The sequence below is a fragment of the Somniosus microcephalus genome, chromosome 5 (assembly GCF_052327205.1).
Source record: "Somniosus microcephalus isolate GS21.2 chromosome 5, FLI_Smic_1.0, whole genome shotgun sequence".
NCBI lineage: Eukaryota > Metazoa > Chordata > Chondrichthyes > Squaliformes > Somniosidae > Somniosus > Somniosus microcephalus.
The window spans coordinates 285,376,781-285,399,868 of record NC_140991.1 but is presented as its reverse complement, the minus strand read 5'-3'; positions in this window follow the sequence as shown (position 1 = coordinate 285,399,868).

Here is a 23,088-nt window from a genome sequence, read left to right as displayed (position 1 = left end):
AACAACTAAAGCTAGAATACACTTTTATCGCAAGGCTTAGAAATTGCCACAAATTTGCAACTATACTGTTTGAAAGCCAACATTGTGTAACTGTCATTGTGGCAAGAGATTTAATAATTGATCTCATGGACGCCTTTAGTCAGATTTATTAATTTTATTTGTACCTACTGTCATGCAGAAAATAGCAAACTTAGCCTAACAATTTATATTCTGTTAGTGCCGCTGCCTACTTATCTTTTTTGATATGGGTTTAATTTAGCTTTGGACAGTTCCCATCCAGCGGATTACAAACACCAGCAGAGCCAATTATATGGGGTGGATATAAGTTACAAACAGCTTTTTGGTCGTTATAAAGGTCTAATAACACCTACACACTAAGCTGCATGTGGATCAGAGGTTATTAAAGTGCGTTTTGGTGTATGGGAAAGCAGAATACCGATTGTGGCTGGAATAGACAATTTAAAGAAGGAGGAAGTGCCAGCGGGCCAACAGGAGGAGGAGGACAACCCTCTGCCCAGAAATAAATGACTTAGATGTGTCGAAGGACAGTTTTCCTGCAATGTTCATGTTGTTCAATAATGCTGGTGGAAGCCAAGGACAGCACACAACTTGTTCACCTTGAACCAGTTATGCATTTCCAGTTATTTCAGCAGGTGGCCAATTGTAAGTCTAGTTAAATAATGGCCAATGACCCAGTCTCAAAATGACCACCAAAAATGAGTGCCACTGCACACATAAAAGGATGTGTGACGCTCTAGATTTAATTAAACAAATATTTAGGGTCATTCAGGACCTCAGGAAGGATATATTGTCCTTGGAGGGAGTACAGCGCAGGTTCACCAGAAATATACCGGGGCTTCGAGGGTTAAATCATGAGGACAGGTTGCATAAACTTGGCTTGTATTCCCTTCAGTTTAAAAGGTTGATCTAATCGAGGTCTTTAAAATGTTACAGGGATTTGATGGGATAGATACAGAGAAACTATTTCCTCTGGTGGGGAATCCAGAACAAAGGAGCATAATCTTAAAATGTGAGCTAGGCCATTTAGGAGTGAAATCAGGAATCACATTTCCACACAAAGGGCACTAGAAATCTCGAACTCTCTCCTCCAAAAGGCTGTGGATTCTGGGACAACTGAAATTTTCAAGACTGAGATCGCCAGATTTATGTTAGGTAAGGGTATCAAGGTATATGAAGCAAAGGCTTCTGCCTCTGCCGCTGAAACCCTCATCCATAACCTTTGTCACCTTCAGACTTGACTATTCCAATGCTGTCCTGACTGGCTTCTTGTTCTCCGCCTTCTATAAACCTCAGCTCATCCAAAACTCTGCTGTGCATATCCTATCCCACTCACCAGCCTATCCCTTCACCCCACCATTGGCGGCCGTGCCTTCATCTGTCTAGGCCCCTCACACAGGAATTTCCTCCCTTTTGCCCCTTAAAGCCCACCTCTTTGACCAAGCCCTCCTAATATCGCCTTCTTTGGCTCGGTTTCCATTTTTGTCCAATTATGCCTCTGTGAAGCACCTTGGGATGTTTTTTCAGTTAAAGGCGCTGTGTAAATGCAACTTATTGCTGTTGTCTTAATGTATATCAGCAATGATATGAAATCTGTACTAAAACGATGTCAAGTAGCAAAATCATTTATATTCATTTGTATTCATTTTTAAATGGATTAACCTCCTCCTCCCTTTGATCTTTCCATTGAGTTTGGCTTTCTTATTTGCCTTCTGTTTTTTGAAGGAACATTCCTTAAAAAAATTCCCAAGAGTAAACAATCTGCCATAAAAGAAAAGAAATTCCTCCGAAAGTCACAGTGCTAATTATTTATTTCTCTCCCCTTAATCTAAGCCGCAGTTAAATGATTAGTTCTCACTGGAATGGCTCCAGCTGGAAGGCATGAGCTATGAAGTCAATCCCCAAGTGGGAGTGATCGAGTTCTGAAAAACATGTTTCCACAGTGTAATTTTGAGGCTGGAAGTAATTTGGATTTCAGTTGTGGAGCCGAGCAGTGAAGCAACTGTGAGGAAACAATCAGACAGCAAAGTTTACTGACGCAATTGCAAGCCACTAAAATTAATTACTAAGGGCATTTTGGTTGCAATTTGTTCTTTTGCTGCTATTACTCTTCACCAGAAAACATTTAAAGGGAGATTTATTTTCTGCTACTTCATAGGAAGTTGCACATAATCTAGGCTGACACTCCAGTGGAGTACTGAAGGAGTGCTGCACTGTCGGAGATTCCATCTTTTAGATGCGACATAGGAACATAGGAAAATTAGTGTGCCATTCATAGAAGATAGGAGTAGGAGTAGGCCATTCGGCCCTTCGAGCCTGCTCCGCCATTCAATGAGATCATGGCTGATCATCCAAATTCAGTACCTTGTCCCTGCCTTCTCCCCATATCCCTTGATCCCTTTAGCCTTAAGAAATATATCCAACTCCTTCTTGAATATATTTAATGAACTGGCCTCCACCGCCCTCTGTGGCAGAGAATTCCACAGGTTCACCACTCTCTGGGTGAAGAAATTCCTCCTCATTTCAGTCCAAAATGGCTTACCCCTTATCCTTAGACTATGACCCCTGGTTCTGGACTCCACGGCCATCGGAAACATCCTTCCTGCATCTAGTCTGTCCAGGCCTGACAGAATTTTATAGGTTTTGTTGTGTATGTACCTTTAAGAGAATAACTGGTCTCAGACTGCAGTACCGGCAGTGACCACCCCTGTATAAAAGGCGCTCGAGAGCCTCTGTTGTTTAGATTCATTTATGCCTTTCACCAGTAAAGACTTGTTTGTTTCTCTCCTGCTAGTCCGTGTCTCAATCATTCACGGACTTAACACTGGCGACGAAAATGCTGGCAGCAGTGGTTCGCCATGTGCTGGCCATCCCTTCACCGTTAAATCATAGACCCGTGATAGTGTCGGGTCATTCCGTGTTTCCTTTTCTATGTTTGCATTCGTCACAGGGAGACATTCGACTATGGTCGAGTGGAATAACTCCATTGGATCCACTGCAAGGTCGTCTTCTTCCACCGTCGGCAACGGTAGACGTGACAATCCATCAGCATTTCCATGCTGTTTAGTTCCCCTGTACTTGATGTCATATTGGTGTGCCCCTAGGAAAAGGGACCATCTCTGCAGCCGCTGTGCTGTCATTATCGGTACGCCCTTCTGAGGGTTGAAACTGTGTTGCAACTGAGGTCATTCCTCGGGTTGGTGAATTACTATCATAAGTTTTTGCCGAATTTGTCGACAATTCTGCATCCACTGAACGCCCTGCTACGAACGGGGGTAGCATGGAAATGGAGCGATGATTGTAAACGTGCTTTTCAGAAGAGTAAGGACTTAATCACTTCGAAGGAAGTATTGGCTCACTACAACCCAGCACTGCCAATCAGGCTGGCGTGTGATGCGTCTCCCTACGGCATTGGGGCGGTACTGTCACATAAATTCCTTGATGGTTTGGAGAGGCCGATAGCTTTTGCGTCATGCTCGTTAACTTCTGCCGAGCGTAACTACGCCCAGATTGACAGAGAGGCCCTCAGCCTAGTGTGGGGGGTGAAGAAGTTCAATCACTATCTGCACGGTCAAAAATTTACTCGACTAACCGATCATCAACCTCTTGTCTCCATTTTCAACCCTCAGAAGGGCGTACCGATAATGACAGCACAACGGCTGCAGAGATGGTCCCTTTTCCTAGGGGCACACCAATATGACATCGAGTACAGGGGAACTAAACAGCATGGAAATGCTGATGGATTGTCACGTCTACCGTTGCCGACGGTGGAAGAAGAAGACCTTGCAGTGGGTCCAATGGAGTTATTCCACTCGACCATAGTCGAATGTCTCCCTGTGACGAATGCAAACATAGAAAAGGAAACACGGAATGGCCCGACACTATCACGGGTCTATGATTTAACGGTGAAGGGATGGCCAGCACATGGCGAACCACTGCTGCCAGCATTTTCGTCAAGAAGAGAACAGCTGTCAGTGTGCAGAGGAACCTTGATGTGTGGATCCAGAGTAGTAATTCCACCTAAGTTGACGGATAGAGTGCTCAATGAGCTTCATGAGGGTCATCTGGGTGGGGTAAAAATGAAGAGCTTAGCCAGAGCGTTTGTGTGGTGGCCGGGAATCGATAGAGAAATCGAAGAGATGACCAAGAGCTGTGCAGGATGCCAGAAGGTCCAAAACGCCCCACCACAAGCTCTTCTGCATCCATGGGAGTGGCCCTCATCTCCATGGCAAAGGGTGCACATTGATTTTGCTGGTCACTTCATGGACTCGATGTTTTGTAATTGCGGGGGATGCACATTCAAAGTGGCCAGAGGCAATAAAAATGTCCTCAACCACCACGGAAAAAACTATCACAGTTTTACGAACCATATTCGCCAGGAATGGGCTGCCTGAACAGATTTGCTCTGACAACGGACCACAGTTTGTGTCTGAAGAGTTCCGGAGGTTCTTAAAGAACAATGGTGTTAAGCATTACACATCTGCCCCATATCATCCAGCCACTAATGGATTGGCCGAGAGGTTTGTCCAAACATTCAAGAAGGCTATCAAGGCAATGTGTAATGAAGATATACCCCTACAACACAAGGTGGACAACTTCTTGTTTGCCTACCAGAATGCGACACATGCGGTTACCAACCAAACTCCAGCCATGATGTTCTTCAATCGAAGACTACGATGCCGCTTGGATTTGGTTAAGCCAAACGTCCGAAGAGATGTGGAGAACAGGCAGTTTCAGAATATGAATGAAAGGCCGACCAGGAGTTTTAAGATAGGTCAACCAGTTTTGGCCCGGGACTACCGCACTGAGAAATGGCAGCCAGGAACGATTTGTACACGACAAGGACCTCTCATGTATACCGTGGACGTTGGGGAGAGCATTGTAAGACGCCATGCTGACCAGATTCTAGAGTCACTGGAAAACGTCAACTCCACACCACGATCTGATACACCTGGTAATGAAATCGACGTTCCAATTGCAGCTACCGCAGAACCGGTAATATTGGAAGCAGATGAACCAAACAACGACATTGATTCCGACTCAACATTGCCAGAAGAACCTGATACTCCAAAGAGGCGTTATCCAGACAGAATTAGGAAGCCTCCTCAAAAACTGAACTTATAATTGCTTAAACTTAACCAATGTATCTAGCAACAGTAATTGTGATTGTAATTCGTTATCATTAGTTGTTAAATGAATGTTATGTACTGTTTATCTAAAAGGGGAGGAATTGTTGTGTATGTACCTTTAAGAGAATAACTGGGGTGGAGGTGGAAAGGGTGGCCAGCTTTAAGTTCCTCGGAGTCCACATCACGGAAGACCTCTCCTGGTCCCTCAACACCTCCTCTCTGGTGAAGAAGGCCCAGCAGCGCCTATATTTCTTGAGGAGGCTGAAGGGATGTAATCTGTCACCCCCGATCCTCTCTAACTTCTACCGCTGCACTATAGAGAGCATCCTGACAAACTGTATCACGGTATGGTACGGCAGCTGTAGCTCCCATGACCGGAAAGCCCTGCAGCGGGTAGTCAAAACTGCCCAACGCATCACCGGCACCTGGCTACCGACCATAGAACATATATATCAGAAACGCTGCCTACGGAGGGCACGGTCCATCATCAAAGACCCTACCCACCCCAGCCACAGTCTGTTCGCCCTCCTACCATCTGGAAGACGCTACAGATGCATTCGCACCCATACGACCAAATTTAGGAACAGCTTCTTTCCCAGGGCTGTCATCCTACTGAACTCCACAAATAAACACTAAAGCCTGCACATCTGCCGATGCACTTTATTATGGTCATATTTATGCTAATATATATGTACAAATGTATGTTGAAATGTTTAAGTGTCCTAATCCAAATTGTACACTCTCGGGAGCCGCAAGCCTACATTTCGTTGTACTGCACTTGTGCACTAACAATGACAATAAAAGTTGATTTGATTTGATTTGGTCTCAGACTGCAGTACCGGCAGTGACCACCCCTGTATAAAAGGCGCTAGAGAGCCTCTGTTGTTTAGATTAGTTTATGCCTTTCACCAGTAAAGACTTGTTTGTTTCTCTCCTGCTAGTCCGTGTCTCAATCATTCATGGACTTAACAGGTTTCGATGAGATCCCCTCTCAATCTTCTAAACTCCAGTGAGTATAAGCCCAATCGACACAATCTCTCCTCATACGTTATTCCTGCCATCCCAGGTATCAGCCTGGTGAATCTTCGCTGCACTCCTTCCATGGCAAGAACGTCCTTCCTCAGATAAGGCGACCAAAACTGCACACAATACTCAAGGTGCGGTCTCACCAAGGCCCTGTACAACTGCAGCAAGACATCCTTGTTCCTGTACTCGAACCCTCTTGCTACGAAGGCCAACCTACCATTTGCCTCCTTAACCGCCTGCTGCACCTGCATGCTTACCTTCAGCGACTGGTGCACAAGAACACCCAGGTCTCTTTGCACTTCCCCTTCTCCCAATCTATTGCCATTCAAATAATAATCTGCCTTCCTGTTTTTGCCACCAAAGTGGATAACCTCACATTTATCCACATTATAGTGCATTTGCCATGTTTCTGCCCAATCACCCAACCTGTCCAAATCGTACTGGAGTTTCACGACATCCTCCTCACAGCATACCCTCCCACCCAGCTTTGTGTCGTCTGCAAATTTGGAGATATTACATCCAATTCCCTCGTCCAGATCATTAATATATGTTGTGAACAGCTGGGGTCCTAGGACCGATCCTTGTGGTACCCCACTAGTCACTGCCTGCCACTCGGAAAACGACCCGTTTATTCCAACTCTTTGCTTTCTGTCCGCCAACCAGTTCTCTATCCAAGTCAATACCTTGCCCCCAATCCCATGTGCCTTAATTTTGCATGCTAATCTCTTATGCGGGACCTTATCGAAAGCCTTCTGAAGGTCCAAATACACCACATCCACTGGTTCTCCCTTATCTATTTTACCAGTTACATCCTCAAAAAATTCCAGTAAATTAGTCAAGCATGATTTACCTTTTGTAAATCCATGTTGACTTTGTCCGATCCTGTCACTGCTTTCTAAATGCTCTGCTATTACATCTTTTATAATGGACTCTAGCATTTTCCCCACTACTGATGTCAGGCTTACCGGTCTATAATTCCCCGCTTTTTCTCTACCACCTTTTTTGAATAGTGGGGTAACATTAGCTACCCTCCAATCCATGGGTACTGTTCCAGAGTCTATCGAGTCACCTTAAGACTGTCCTGCCATTCAATTAGATCATGGCTGATCCGTATCTTAACTCCATCTATCTGATTTGGTTCCGTAACCCTTAATACCCTTGCCTAACAAAAATCTGTCTCTGTATAATTGTAGCATAACTTCCAGCCCTTTGTATTCCAGTCCCCACTAGTGATGTTAAACTGAGGCCTCATCTGCCCTGTCAGGTGGACGTAACAGATCCCGCAGCACTATCCTTCCTATAAGGGGGTGCTCAGAACAGCGCACAATATTCCATATACAGCCTAACTAAGGTCTTGTACAAGTTCAACATTATCTCATTGATCTTGTATACTTAGCCTCCAGATACAAAACCAAGAATACCACTGGTCTTTTTTAGGGCTTTAAATACTTATTGCTGTGACATTTTACTAACCGGAGTTGAGGGCCATCTGCTCCTTTACTCTGTTTAAAATCTTACCATTTACGATCTACTTCCTTTTCTTATTTTTAATTTTGAAATGTATTACTTTAATCTTGCTATTAGTTTTCAATGTGAACTGCTCCTAGCAGGTGTCTGTCCCGCATGGTATTCCATCTATGTATTCCCTTAAGTTTAGAAGGTTGCGGGGTGATCTAATTGAGATGTTTAAAATGATGAAAGGATTTGATAGGGTGGATGCAGAAAAACTGTTTCCTCTGGTGGGGAATCCAGGACAAGGGGGCATAACCTTCAAATTGGAGCCAGGTCATTCAGGAGAGAAATCAAGCAGCACTTTTTCACACAAAGGATAGTGGAAATCTGGAACTCTCTCCCCCAAAATACTGCGGCAGCTGGGGGTCAATTGAAACTTTCAAGACTGAATCCGATAGATTTTTGTTAGGTAAGAGTATCAAGGGATATGTAGCAAAGGCGAGTAAATAGATTTGAGGAACAGAGCAGCCTTGATCTAATTGAATGGAGGAACAGGCTTGAGGGGCTGAATGGCCTATTCCCGCTCCTTATAGTGCTTTGCCTCATTGATGTTTCAGATCATTTGATTTCCATTAGCTCTATACATATCATTGGTAATCTGGGCTTAAGTCTCAGGTTTCCTAAACTCTCATCACCTCCGGCCAATCAATCCTTTCCAACTCCACAATGGGAGCAACCAGTTGTCCTGGGGATGAAACCCAATGGGAATTTCCTGGTGAGTCAGTGGTGGTCTCCCCTGAGGCGTATACACAACGAGCTGTCATAGTGTTGCTCTTCAGATGCATCATAAAAGGGAAATATGCCATCAGTTCCTATTTACTCCTGTGCCACCTGGACGTTATCTTCCTTGAATCCTAGACTTTTCTCCTGGGGTAGCTCCATTGTTGTCTCACTGCACCCACCACATATTATCTGAAGATTCCCCTGACCAAGATATCACAGAGGTCAATACTTTCCCTCCTTTAGGCAGACAAGACATTAGGGAGGTGATTAATGTTGTGCACCTAAGGCAGTGGCCACATCACTTGCTGTGTATTTAAGATAATGTATACTAATTCTCAATTTATAACCTGGCCATTCATCAGCCAGTACTTGTTTGACATGCATGCTTTGGTTTTGATTACACTTTGCTCTGGTTTAATTAAGCTAATTACTTCCCTTAGATCATATCACTGCAGAAGTGTAAAAAAAATAATTAAGCTAGTTGATGGATAAAAATTTATATTGTGACTGATTAAATTACATCTAATTTTGCTGACAATTGGCCATATAGTACAATAAAACATGGATAATGTGGTTGATGATTGACATACCTGTTTACGTTTTCCTTGTTCGTCACCCTGCTACCTCAGGAGATCAGTCTGATAGGGAATGTAGGAGTTTTCCTGCCCACTCTAGCAGTGCAATAGGACTAGTAAGGAGGCTAATCTGATCTCCATTTCCCCAAAGTCTGCTTAACTGGGAGCAAATATTTCCTTCATACAACTGTGGATGTTGTTAAATGACCTCCACCAGTGTTTATCTTACCAATTTAGGCCCAACTCCGTCAAGGGTAGGTTCAGTAAGTGCATGCCCGTTTTTTTTCTAACCTGCTGTGGACTCATCTAACGCTGAGGTCAAGATCAACAACAAGGAGTGAAAAATGGCACAAATGATTTCATAATAGGATTCAATGACAGAACCACCATTGATATCGATGACAGTTGCACGCAACATCTTGGGTGTCTACTTGGCTGTGGTGAGGCAATCAAAAGCAAAATGTATCCTGCCATGACTTTTATAGTGTAGCTAAATTGGGGGGAGGGGAGGAAATACTTTATGTCCCTCCAGCAGACCAACCTCCTCTCTCCAGATCAGGTACCAAACCTAGGATCTTCCCAATTAGTGTGGCTCACTAGCACAACATGTGGCCAATCACCCACTGAGCCATCAGGCAAGATGGGATCTCTTGATTTAGAACAAGGAGAGATACGGATGCTGTGGAATGGAATTTCTCTCCATTTGTTGCATTTATTGCTAGCATCAAGCAACGTAGGGAACCTGGAGACTGACCTGCCAAGGCACTTCACAAAAGCATTAATGGCCCAGAAATTCGGGTCTCCACGGGTGAGTACGCACGGGGTACTTACCCGTAAGCCCAATGGAAGTGCCGGTTTCCTGCATGCACTGCGCATGCGCGGGAAACTGGCACTTCAATTCCCCTGAAAGAAGGGGTTAAGAGGTGGAACGCGTGCACAGGAGAGGCTGCGCATGCGCATCGAACTTAGGTTTTTTTTGCAGGTTTTCCCGGGAGGGTAAGTCTCCAGAAGTTAGACATATAAAAAGCAGTCGCAAGGCCTGCTTTTTACAAGGTAAGTGGTGAATTAATTAAAATTAAAACATTTTTTCCACAGGTTAATTATTTTTAAATACTTTAAAGAAAGGTAAGTTTATTTTTAGCCCCGTTAGAAAATGTAATTAATTTTTTCAAAAATTTAAATTATTGTTTAAAATAGTTATTTCACATAATTTATAGTTTATTTTAAAAATGTGCTGTTTTTTAAAAAATTTATTTGAAGATTTAGTGATGTTTTGGGGCTTGTAGTATTTATAGGTTTGACAAGTCTTCCTGTCAAACTTATGAATGAAGCATTCCTTGCTACCATTGGCTTTCCATGGCCCACGTGATCCCAGGGGACATATTGAACTAACTGCGCCCCTGGGATACGCAAGCACTGCGCGCCGGCAGTTGGAGGAGGCTCAGGATCCCAATCCACGGGGGCCCACAGCTCAACAGCCGGCGCGCTAGGTAAGTGCAGGTCGGGGGCTTGCACCCGCGGGAAGCCCCCGACCCGAATTCCTGGGCCATTATCTTCCCAAGGCACTTCACAAGAGCGTTATCAAACAAAATTTGACACCAAGAGCTATTAGGTCAAGTGGGCAAAAACTTGGTCAAAGAGGTAGTTTTTAAGGAACATCTTAAAGGTGGAGAGACAGCTGGAGAGGCAAAGAGGTTTAGGGATGGAATTCTGTCAGCTGAAGCACGGCCACCAATGGTGGAGTGATAAAAATCGGGGATGCGCAAGAGGCCAGAATTGGAGGAGCGCAGAAATCTCGGAACGTTGTAGAGCTGGAGGAGATTACAGAGATAGGGAGTGGCAAGGCCATGGAGGGACTTGTAAACAAGGATGAGAAATTTAAAATCGAGGCATTGCCGCATAGGGAGCCAATGTAGGTCAGCAAGCACAAGAGTGATGGGTGAACGGGATTTGGTGCACATTAGGATACGGGCAGCAGAATTTTGGATGAGCTCCAGATCACGGAGGGTGCAGAGTGGGAGGACGGCCAGGAGTGCACTGGAATAGTCGAGTCTAGAGATAACAAATGCATGGATGAGGGTTTCAGCAGCAGATGAGCTGAGGCAGAGGCGGAGATGGGCGATGTTACGGAGGTGGAAGTAGGCGGTCTTGATGATGGAGAGGGTATGGGGTCACGAGCTCAGCTCAAGGTTAAATAGGACAGCTAGTTTGGGAATGGTATGGTTCAACCTCAGGCAGTGGCCAGGAAGAGGAATGGAGTCGATGGCTAGGAAACAGAGTTTGTGGTGGGAACCAAAGACAATAGCTTCAGCCTGCCCAGTGTTTAATTGGAGGAAATTTCTGTTCATCCAATACTGGTGTCGGACAAGCAGTGTGACAAATCAGAAGCAGTGGAGGGGTCGAGAGAGGTGGTGTTGAGGAGTAAGATCATTGACTATAATTTTGCTCTTTTAATCACTGGGACTCTTTAAAAGATTCCTAATTTCTGCAGAATATGTGCAGTGTTTTTTCCTTATTTCCCTGAAGGAATAGATTAAACACATGGAAACAAGAAGTTTTTGAAATAAGAATCAAACAGTCACATCAAAAGCTTCTGAACATTTGTTCTTTAACCACAATGCTTTTAGAAAACTAAAAAATGCTTACAAATGGATTTTGGTTCTAAAAATACAAGTAACAGCGAGTTAAAGCAGAGTCAAGTAATTTGCATGCACTACCATATATTCCTTTATATGTCTGGAGCTAAAACATTGAGGAAGAGGAAAAACCTTCTTTAGATGTACGACTTAGCCTTGCGTGACCAGAGGGACTGGAGTGCATTGTAGATAAAGAAAACAATATCATGATTTAATTTATTAAATTTCCTTTGTTTTATTTGTGATTTGGGTGTTACTGTTTGTGCCCCCTTTAAAAAGGGGCTACTTTTATTAGATTCAATTTATTTTGATTGAGGATACCTGGGGCAGCCCGTTGTGATCCTAATTGGTGATTAAGAAGAGTAGCAATACAATTTAACTTCAAGCAAGCTTGGAGCTGAGCACTTTTCAGGCCAGAACTGAAAATTGCTGCTTCCATTTTTGAATCGTTAAGAAGACAGCAAGCTCTCTCTTCAGGTGAGTAGCCACCTACTTTTAAATAGCTATAGCCCTTCAATTTTGAGCATCAGCCCTTTAAGGGCTGCATGCACCTGTTTCCTTCCCATATGCAAAATGTTTAAGAGACCCAACTCTGTGGAATCCGGTACAGCTAGCTGACCTGTCAATAGCACAAGTGTGCACACCAGCACAAAGGCTACGGGCAGGATTTTCATTGGGCCGTGGAGGCGGGACTGGAGGCGTGTGGGTGGTTAAAATCTCGAAATCGGAGGTCACAAACCCATCCCGCCCCCAACCCGCCTCCATGCCAGTTTCAAAGGAGGCGGATACCCGACCTGTGCTGGGAGCCGCCTCCCCGAGGCGAGAAGGGGATTAGTGCCAATTAACTGCCTGTTAACAGGTAGTTTTTAGCCTAATCCCTATTTTTATTCCTGAAGTGTGGGATTCCCGACAGCTCCAAACCACGCCAAGTTAGCGAGGCGGGCCGTTGGGCTAAAGGACTTGGAGGGTTCGAGATGTCTGGTGTTCAGGTGAGTGATGGGTGCATGAGTGAAGAGGTAAGCTTGTAAAGTGTTTAAAGAAGTTTTACTTACCTTTACAGCCTTCCTTCCTTCAGGTCTCAGGAGTCCCTCATCTCACCGGCACAGAAAGCAGAATGGCCACAAGCTGTCAAAAGTTGCAACATTCAGCTTTCTGTTCTGGAGAGATCTCTAAATCAGCCTGAGAGGAAGGAATTAACTTAGTGTACAGATTGTCGGTGTTTGACAGCTTCAAAGAGCTGTCAAATGCTGATATTTCATCTGTCAAAAGCTCTTAACAGATGAAATGTCAATCTGTAACATCACCTGTTGCCGGGTGGCCCTTAATTGGCCTGCTGAGCCCACTGGGCGGGCTCAACAAGGTCAATCAAGTGAAAATCGTGTGGGTTGGCCACAACCCGATGGAGGCGGGACTACAACCCCGAAAGTTGTAGTCCTGCCTCCAACGCACCTCCAGAATTAAAATCCAGCCCTATGGTTGGATTTTTGCCCCCACTATTAGAGATTCAGCCCTGACAACCAGAAGTGGCAATGGTCCTTTAAACTGCTGCAGGCCTTTTACGGGCCCTGGAGAAAGAGATGGAGTCAGTGCACATGTTATCATTGTGTATGCTAATATCAAAAATAGACTTGTACAGAGGCCCCAGATGAAAACTGGGGTGATTGTTTCTCTATTGGATGTAAAAGCCTCCCCATGAAACAGAAATTGCTGGAAATGTTCAGCAGTCAGGCAACATCCATGGAAAAACAGGACTCAGTCAATGGGGGTGACTTTGCCAATGGGGGCGCGTTGGAGGCGGGACTGCTGCTCGTCAGGTTTAAGTCCCACCTCCATCGACTTGTGGCCAACCCACGCTATTTTCCCTTGATTGACCTTGTTAAGCAGGCTAATTAAGGGGAAGCCAGTTACAGAGAACGTCAGCGTATGACCTTTCATCTGTCGTATTCGAGAAGCTGTCAAACACTGACATTCTCTGTTGTTTGGTGAGTTCTTGTACTCAAGGCTCACCAAACCTATTTTGTGAGCAGAAAGCAGGTGGTTGTTGCATTGGAGAATGCAGCAGCCATTCTGTCATCTCTGCCATTGAGATGCGAGACTCTCCGCATCCCCAACAATTGAAGCCTGCAGGAAGAAACAAAGGTAAGGAAACTTTTTCTATCACTTTTCACTCACCTCACATATTTACCTCTCCACACACACTTTTGCACCCCTCCGACCCCCGCAGACCCACTGCTCGCCTCGCTGACCCTGGCGGGGTTTCCCCAACGTCGTAAAGCCCGCACCACTGATGGAGAAGTGGGGATAATCCTCTTAACTGCCTGTTAACTACCTTTTAACAGGCAGTTAAGTGTCTGTAATCCCCTTCCTGCCTCCAGGAGACGGGACCCAGCGTGGGTCGAGTATCTGCCTCCTGGGAAGATGGGTACCCGCCCCCAGATTCTGCCATTTTCCCAGCAGTCCCATCTCCAAACATGCCTCCCCAGAGCTGGCAAAATCGCCCCCAATGTTTCAAGCCTTAAGATCCTTCAGCCATGGCTCATTGGGTAGCATCTCGCCTCGGAGTCAAAAAGTTGTGGGTTCAAGTCCCACTACCAGACGTGAGCATATAATCGTGGCTGACACTGAGGGAGTGCTGCACTGTCGGAGATGCCATCTTTCAGTTAACCCGAGGCCCCATCTGCTCTCTCAGGTGGACATAAAATATCCCATTGCACTATTTCGAAGAATAGTGGGGCAGTTCTCCCCGGTTTCCTGGCCAATATTTATCCCTCACCAACACCACTAAAGCAGATCATCTGGTCATTTATCACAATGCTGTTTGTGGGAGCTTACTGTGCACAAATTGGCTGCTGTGTTTCCTACATTACAACAGTGACGACACTTCAAAAGTATTTCATTGGGTGTAAAGCGCTTTGGAATGTCCTGAGGTTGTGAAAGGCGATCTATGTAAGTCTTTCTTTTCTTTTAATGGTCAACAAAAGAATTTGGACAATTGTAATCTGTTCCACATTGGGCGCAGAAACACTACAGATATGGCGCTTAACTTGGTAGTTTCACTACAGCATGTCTGAATGTGGATCAGGTGGCAATTCTGTAAAAGGAATCTGGCTGGAGTGGACTTTGGAGCAAGCTGAGCCTTTTAACTATCCTGTGTATGCTGGATGTCGTCATTCAATGAACATAAGAACATAAGAAATAGGAGGCGGAATAGGCCACTTGGCCCCTCGAGCCTGCTCCGCCATTCAATAAGATCATGGCTGATCTTGGGCTCAAAGCCACTTCCCTGCCCGTTCCCCATAACCCTTCACTTCCTTATGCAAAGCAGAACATTTATTATTCATTAAAAACAAATTGCTTTTTTGATATAAATCAACAGTAATCTAGCTACCTATGGTGATGGCCAAACCAGCCCCCCAAAGAAACCAAAAGACTGCACATGCTGGAATTCTGAAAACAGAAACAGAAAAATGCTGGAAACGCTCCCACCCACCTCCACCCTTCCCCCCCTGCCCCCAACCCCCTGATCAGTAACTTTATGCCAGGAACCCTTCCTGGTGGCAGCATCATGCCTCCCAAAATCCTGCTCCCACCAGGTGCAGGTGGGACTCTGTCCTGCAGAATGGTAATGAGGCCCGGCTGTTGAAATGAGCTGCCACTCCGAAATGGCTGATCGCCTGCTGAGCCGCATTCCCACCCAGGAGTTAAAATCGACCCCATTGTGCAAAAACCTGTATGTGTGTGCTTTACACAAACCATTTTGCAAATGAGCCAAGATTTATTGCATAATTAAAAGATCGTGTCTAATGAAAAAGCGATTAAATCCTGATGTATTGTACACAGGGTAATGCAAGATGAATGGGTTACAAATACACATTAAAATAAATTTGCAATTTAATCATTTTCTATGAATAGTTGTAAATTTCTTGTATATTATTATAGAGAAAACAGCGATACTCAAAACATTAAACCATGCACAGCTTAAATTATAAATAACTACAGTTACCAAAAGACAGTCATTAGTTAAGAAACTCCAACCAAACACTTCAATTAGTGGCAGTATTGGCTCCCATTAAGTTCATCCTTTGTCTGAACTTGCACGGTAATTAGGGAACAGCTTAGTAAGCTGGTGGTACAGATATGGTTTATAATTTAAAGATTCGATCTCTGCTTTAAATTGTTATTATAGTTTTAAGGCAGATTCCTGCAAACAATCTCCATGGGGTGGGCACTTTCCTCAGGGATTTTAACCTCACCATAATGTTACACTTAAGAAAAGAAGCATGTAGATTCAAAATTCCACAAAAGCCAAATATCGCCCACTTAAAAAAAATTAAATTTTTACAAGGTGGTAATGCATTGCGTAGAGAAGAAATTCTGTAGCATCTATTTCATTAATTCTGAAGACTACTTTAGTTTAGTTTTAACCTCTGGTCGGAGCCTTTCATTATGATGAATGTGGAAAATTCCAGAAAAAAATAGTAACATGAAAATCGGTCATATTTCAAGCTTCTGAAAGCTCAAGGGACTTATAGGCACGCTACATGCGGGCAAGGGCTGGACAATATTGCTGAATGTTTGACAATTAATATCCAACATTGGAGGGGGAAACCAGAGGGGGTGCGATCTGGGTCCCTCAATGTTCAACAAAAAGGAGGCAAAAGCTGTTACTAATTATCCCCTTTTTATTGATGTGCTTAAAACCTGAGGTCAGCGAGATTTCATCTGAACCATATCAGTATAAAATATGATATGGGTGAATGCAGGGGTCAAATGTGCGGCTTTTTTTTTGGTGTTTGTTGTTATTGCAAAGCAGGAAATCAAGCCTGAGCTGGGCCAAGCCAAATCTATTTGGTGCAAAATTCCTGGGCCCAAATAGGGGACATACATTTCCAGTTTGTAGAAAGTGGAAACCGCGACTCAGAAAACTATGGTTGGGAAATTCCTCGGAGTTGCTCTCGATCAGTAAATAGGGTTTTCGGCCACACTCCTGGCGAAGTAACGCTGGCGGAGTGGGAGTAGCTACGAGGAATTTCCCAATCTAAATATATATTCCCAATCAACAGCCACGGCACCGCTTTAAACCAACTGGCTTGGTTGGGATTGGCCTAACTCAGTTTGAATTTCCTGCATTGAAATATCCCTGCCTAACAGTACTGTGGGAGCACCTTCACTACATGGACTGCAGTGGTTCAAGAAGGTGGCTCACCATCTCCTTCTCGATGGCAACTAGATGTCATTCGCTCCATATTAGCTCATCCATTCGGATGGAAGATTACAGCAGCCAACTGATTCCTAAATGATTCCAGGGCTTTCACCTCCAACATCACCATCCATTTCACGTGCTGATGATTATTTGTGTGAAAAAGAATTTCCTGATCTTAGTCCTAAATTTGTAGTTTGTCAGTTTGAACATGTGTCCCCATGTGTCACTGTCACAGTTTAATTTGAAGCACTATTTCAAAGTAGAGCAGGGGAGTTCTCACCGGTGTCCTGGTCAATATTTATCTGTCAACCAATATCACCTAAAAACAGATGATCTGGCCATTGCTGTTTGTGGGAGCTTGCTGTGCGCAAATTGACTGCTACATTTCCCTACGTTACAATGGCGACGACACTTCAAAAATACTTCATTGGCTGTAAAGCACTTTGGGGCGTCCTGAGATTGTTAAAAGGGGCTACATAAATGCAAGTTCTCTCTCTCGCTCTCGCTCATCTCATATCTCTCTAAAGTTATATCTCAGTCATCTCTTTACAAGGCTGAGAATGTTCATTGAGTTGCCACTTGGAGTAACATCTTCATAATCATTTTCAATGTGCCGGTAACATGCTTTATGGGTACAACTTATAGCCTGATGTCTGCCTGAGGCATACAATTAACTGTACTATAACCAAGATGTTCTGTCAGGTTGTAGAGCATTTAAGTATATTGAGGAAGACATTCAGTCGTGGCCTCAATTTCTTAAGGGCATTTCACTTATGAAGAGGCTGTGTAAATTTCATGTACTGGAATGCTATGTTAATTTTGTTAAACTCTGTCACTACGTTTCGTCAAATGGCTATTTTTCTATTTAAATTGCAAAACAGCACATTTAGTCTTTGGTAAATCCCTTTGGTCGTCTCACTAAGGCTACAAAGATGAGACAAACAGTATGGAGATAACAAGCCATGGATCCAAGCCTATGGCACATGATACCTTCAATAAGCAGTTCCCATTGCCCCCTGAAAGTCATTGAGAACACATCGCGAAGATCACAGGATCGTGTCACTTCAAAGTCGTAGCAGCTTGATCTTTTGAGCCCAGTGTAAAAAAAGAAAAAGAAAAATGAAGATCCTGCTGGCTGCCAGCCTTGAGAGAGAGCGAGCAACGTTTGATCTCTGCTATTCAAAGGCCTGTTCTAGGAAGACACTTCCCCACAAGTGACACAAAGCAGAACAGTCATGTACAGTACCTCATTACAAAGTTGGATTTTAGTCTGTGCTCATGCCAGAATGTAGCGTACACTGTTAATTGGAAAACATCTGAAGAATCTGTTTTAAGTCTTACTCATAGTGCGTTGGCTCTGCAGCTCAGAGACACTGCGTGCCTGGCGGTCGAGTTCATAGAATGTCAGAGAAAATTAATGCATTCATAAATAAATCATTGGACCACTGTCCGTTAAAGTTCAATGTGATCATATTCAGAATAATGGGGTTGTAGTTATTCCGGGGAGATCTAGTGGCTGTTGACACAATTCCCTTCGATGGAGCCCGCACCATTGTCAACGCAAAACCTAATTTGGTTAGATGCAGACGAGGGGGGATATTGTACAATGTCAAAACAATACATAAGTTTCTATTTGCATTTCTTTCTGGTTTGCCGTAGCACAAATGGTATTAAAGAACCAGGGAAAATTAGCCGCATGCTCTGCTTAGCTCTCAAAAGGGTCATGCCCGCTGATCAGAACTCTCGAAGCAATGTCATTTAATTCCTCAAAGGGGGCACGTGGGCAGCTGGTGCCCGAACACCATCGTGGCAGGATACTTACCCCTTGCCCAGCTGCTACCCATTGTGTCATCCACACAACCACCACGAAGTGCGCACCAAGGCCAACGTGCATTTGAAGTTAAATAAAGAGCCAGTGGAGGTGCTGGGTCTGCAGCATTAATGTGAATTCTGCTGATTCCATCACTTTCTGCTAATAGAGGGATGGGAAAGTTTTGTGACGGGAGTTATTTTTGTGCTCACGCCGGATCTCCAAATCTATTTTGCACTGAAGCCAATAAAGTAGAACTGACTGAAGTTCCATGCTCGATAGAGAGCAGCGATTTTCTATAAAAAAAACAATTGGTGACATGTCCGTAAGGCTGAGTTTCTAAGGTTGATGGCTGATCTGATCGAGGTGTTTAAAATGAAAAAAAGGATTCAATAGGGTAGATAGAGAGAAACTATTTCCTCTGGTGGGGGAATCTGGAACAAGTGGACAAAATCTTAAAATTAGAGCTTGGCCGTTCAGGAGTGAAATCAGGAAGCACTTAATCATAGAATCATAGACATTTACGGCACAGAAGGAGGCCATTCATCCCATCGTGTCTGTACCGGCCGAAAAAGAGCTATCCAGCCTACTCCCCCTTTCCAGCTCTTAGTCCGTAGCCCTGTAGGTTACTGCACTTCAAGTGCATATCCAAGTACTTTTTTAATGTGATGAGGATTTCTGCCACTACCACCCTTTCAGGCAGTGAGTTCCAGACCCCCACCACCCTCTGGGTAAAAAAAGCTTTAAATCTGTGCCCCCTGGTTATTGACCTCTCTGCTAGGGGAAATAGGTGCTTCCTATCCACTCTATCTAGGCCCCTCATAATTTTATACACCTCAATTCAATCTCCCCTCAGCCTCCTCTGTTCCAAAGAAAACAACCCCAGTCTTTCCAATCTTTCTTCATAGCTAAAATTCTCCAGTCCTGGCAACATCCTCGTAAATCTCCTTTGTACCCTCTCTAGTGCAATCACATCATCCTGTAATGTGGTGACCAGAACTGCGCACAGTACTCTAGCTGTGGCCTCACTCGTGTTTTATACAGTTCAAGCATAATCTCCCTGCTCTTATATTCTATGCCTCAGCTAATAAAGGAAAGTATCCCGTATGCCTTCTTAACCACCTTATCTACCTGTCCTGCTACCTTCAGGGATCTGTGGACTTGCGCTCCAAGGTCCCTCTATTCCTCTACACTTCTCAGTATCCTACCATTTATTGTGTATTCACTTGTCTTGTTAGCCCTCCCCAATTGCAATACCTCACACTTCTCTGGATTGAATTTCATTTGCCACTTTTCTGCCCACCTGACCAGTCCATTTGAAGGGATAATTACAAGTCCTAGCCCTTTTCAGGCTACCCCAGATCAGGCGTATTCCCCAGACGTTCACCTTCAACTAAAGTTAGAGATAGCCGAATTCTATAAGACGCTTAATTGGGTCTAAAGTACCAGGCTATCTCTCTCTAAAGGAAAGGAACGACTTGAAGATGTAACCATCCTCCGGATTGCACTTTTAATAAGTTTAACTAGACTGTAACCTTCCGGATATTATGAGGGTCCAGAAAACCCCCCCAGAACTCTGCAACTCCTCACAAAAGAGTGTACAGCGATTGAGTTCACAAGTTTAATACAGAAATACTATCTGAGACAATTCTAAAAATATATAGATTTATTAAAGAGCCGGCATACAGCTAACAGCTGGTGATTCAATTGCAACTTTAACAGTTCAAAATACAAATAACTTACATTTCTTATTCTCAGAGATCCTTATTCTCAAATCTTATCTTTGTTACATTTTTAGATTTCTTGTTATCCTTAATCCAGGATAGCCACCAAAATCAAATAAGTGTACCTCATGATCCCCGAGACTCAAAGAGTTAAAAACTTACAGAGCCTGCCTCTGAAGTTGGGAATCGCTTGCCCCTTCCAGCGACTTCTGACTTTCTACCTGAAAGTTCCATATTTCATACCCTTTTTTCAGTGGTAAATCCTTTGAAGTTTTCTACTGATGTAAGCTAATTATCTCTAGTCATCTTCTGCTGACTTCTTTTTACTCTTACTGTCAATTCAACTGTTAACTTTCAGAATCCTGTCTGCTGTATAGGTGTTCAAAAACTTACATAAAAAATGGTTATTACAGATTTATCTCTTTGATGCCATTCTTACGAAGATCTTCAATTCAATTCTTAATATTGGCTTAACTGGTTATAATCAGATATTGTGTCTCCTAACTATTCCATTTTCAATACAAAAACCATGTGATTACTTGGTGTCATCTATTGATATCATATCTTCAAAGTGTTCTGTAGGTATCTTTTACAACATGTAAATCAAAAACACTTCAACCAGGGTGTTCTATGTATTTCTTAGCTACTTCAATTGGTTGTATTGCAGACTTCGGGACTTCTTGTTTCATTTGATGTTACTTTAACAAAGGCACATGGTTTTTTAATGTTCTGTATTTCTGTCCAAAGTGTTAGTTTATAACACTTTACTTGGGCATTGCTGTTGTGTTTCTTCCAATGTTCAGACATAGAGGAACCTCCAACCCTTTGCTTCAATAGGGCCATTGTCTTAGTATTAACAATCAATTCCCATTTCAAAAGCTTGTGTGGTGTTTACACTTCATCTTATCTCAGAAGCCTGTATTCACAGCTTGTGTCGTTGAGGCTTTTTAGATTTTTAAACCCAATTTATCATGTATTAATAAAGTCAGAATTCTGTTCATAGGATGGTGTATTTTTCTGAAAAATGGCTTTTCCTTTACACGTTGATATCTTCCTGCAGTCTACAGCTTTCTTCCTCACTATCAACCACACAGCCAATTTTTGTATCATCTGCAAACTTCTTAATCATGCCCCCTACATTGAAGTCTAAATCATTGATCACTTTTTCCACACAAAGGGTAGTGGAAATCTGGAACTTGCTCCCCAAAAGCTGTGCATGCTGGGCGTCAATTGAAATTTTCAAGACTGAGATCAACTGATTTTAGTTAGCTAACAGTATCAAGGGATATGGAGCAAAGGCAGGTCAGTGGAGTTAAGGTGAAGATCAGCCATGATCTAATAGAATGGCAGAACTAACTTGAGGTCTGGTGCCAGCCACAAATGACCAGATTGATTGAATTACATTTTACCATGGTGGGATTTGAACTCACAACATCTGGGTTACAAATCCAGTGCCATAACCAATGCACTACCAAACTCTTCCACAGGGCTACATTAGTTGGATGTCAAAAACCATTAAAGATAAAGGGGGAAAAATTTGGTTGCTTTACACCACCCGTTACCTAATGGCATGCAAAGCAGCTAGCGCCCGGGCGCGGCGATGTTTGCACCACTCGCAAAATTGACCAGACAGTTTGCGGCGGTGCTAAACACTACCGCCACGATCTCCTGCGCCCGCAGATCGTGACGTCAGTCGAGCGTGCAAAGCCCCAGACCGAATATTGAGTGGCGCCCCCTGCCTTACCGCCTGCCACTAACAATGACCGGTTGAGGGGAATGTTTTGCAGTTGGGAAGGGACTTGGGGAGCGCTATTTAAAGGCGACCACTTCCTGCCTTTTTTTGTCGCTGACATTTTTGCACCACGCATTCAGAGAGAGAGAGAGACTTCTGGAGAGATTCAACGCTGTGTGAAGGAGGTTTGGGTACTGAGCAGCACTTTGCAGGTTCATTTTGATTTGCCCTTCCTTGCATCATTTTAGAAGAGACTATGGGGGCTGCACTCTGAGCTCTTTCCCTGGGCCTCGCCATTGTTCTTTCCAGCAGAATTGATGCACAGGTCTCTCCAGGCTGTGATTCAAGGCTGCAATGAGCAGGGTGTGGATGGAGAGCAAGATCAACCCTCCCCTTTAAGAACTGGCCGGTGCCAGTGTGTCTGTGTTCCATTGCTGATTGACATCACATGAGCTTCGCCAGTGCTCTGAGTTAGCGCCTCGCTCCTCGGCGTTAGTGCCTTAAGAGAGGTGTGTAGCGCGTGATTTAGCACTCCAATCACCTCCAGGGGCGATAGAAGCCAAGTTTGCAGTCGGAGGCGATAATTAGCGTCAGGTGCTAAACTTTGCACCCAGCCGATAATTGCACCCTAAACGGGGCAATACCGAATTTCTCCCCCAAAAAGTCAACCTATACAGCAATTTCGTTAGCATACCATCTTTTTGTAGGGTTTCATGGGGTTTTAAAACTTGCAGTGCCAACTCAACAGCTCTAACAATGGGAGAAAAAGATTAAGTCAGTAAAGTACTTCATGACACCATATGGATTTTATTTCAGCTCAATGGAAGTGCACTCTGTGCAGAATAAAATAAAGGAAGCTATCTCTTTTAAATGGGCCCAAGCAGAAAGAGGTATCTGTCAGCTTGGTTGTCCTGCAGTGTTGATGACGGAATCCAGACTGAAGCTTCTTATAATGGCAGAGAAATCAAGCACCGATCCTTAGTTATAAACACATGGTTCA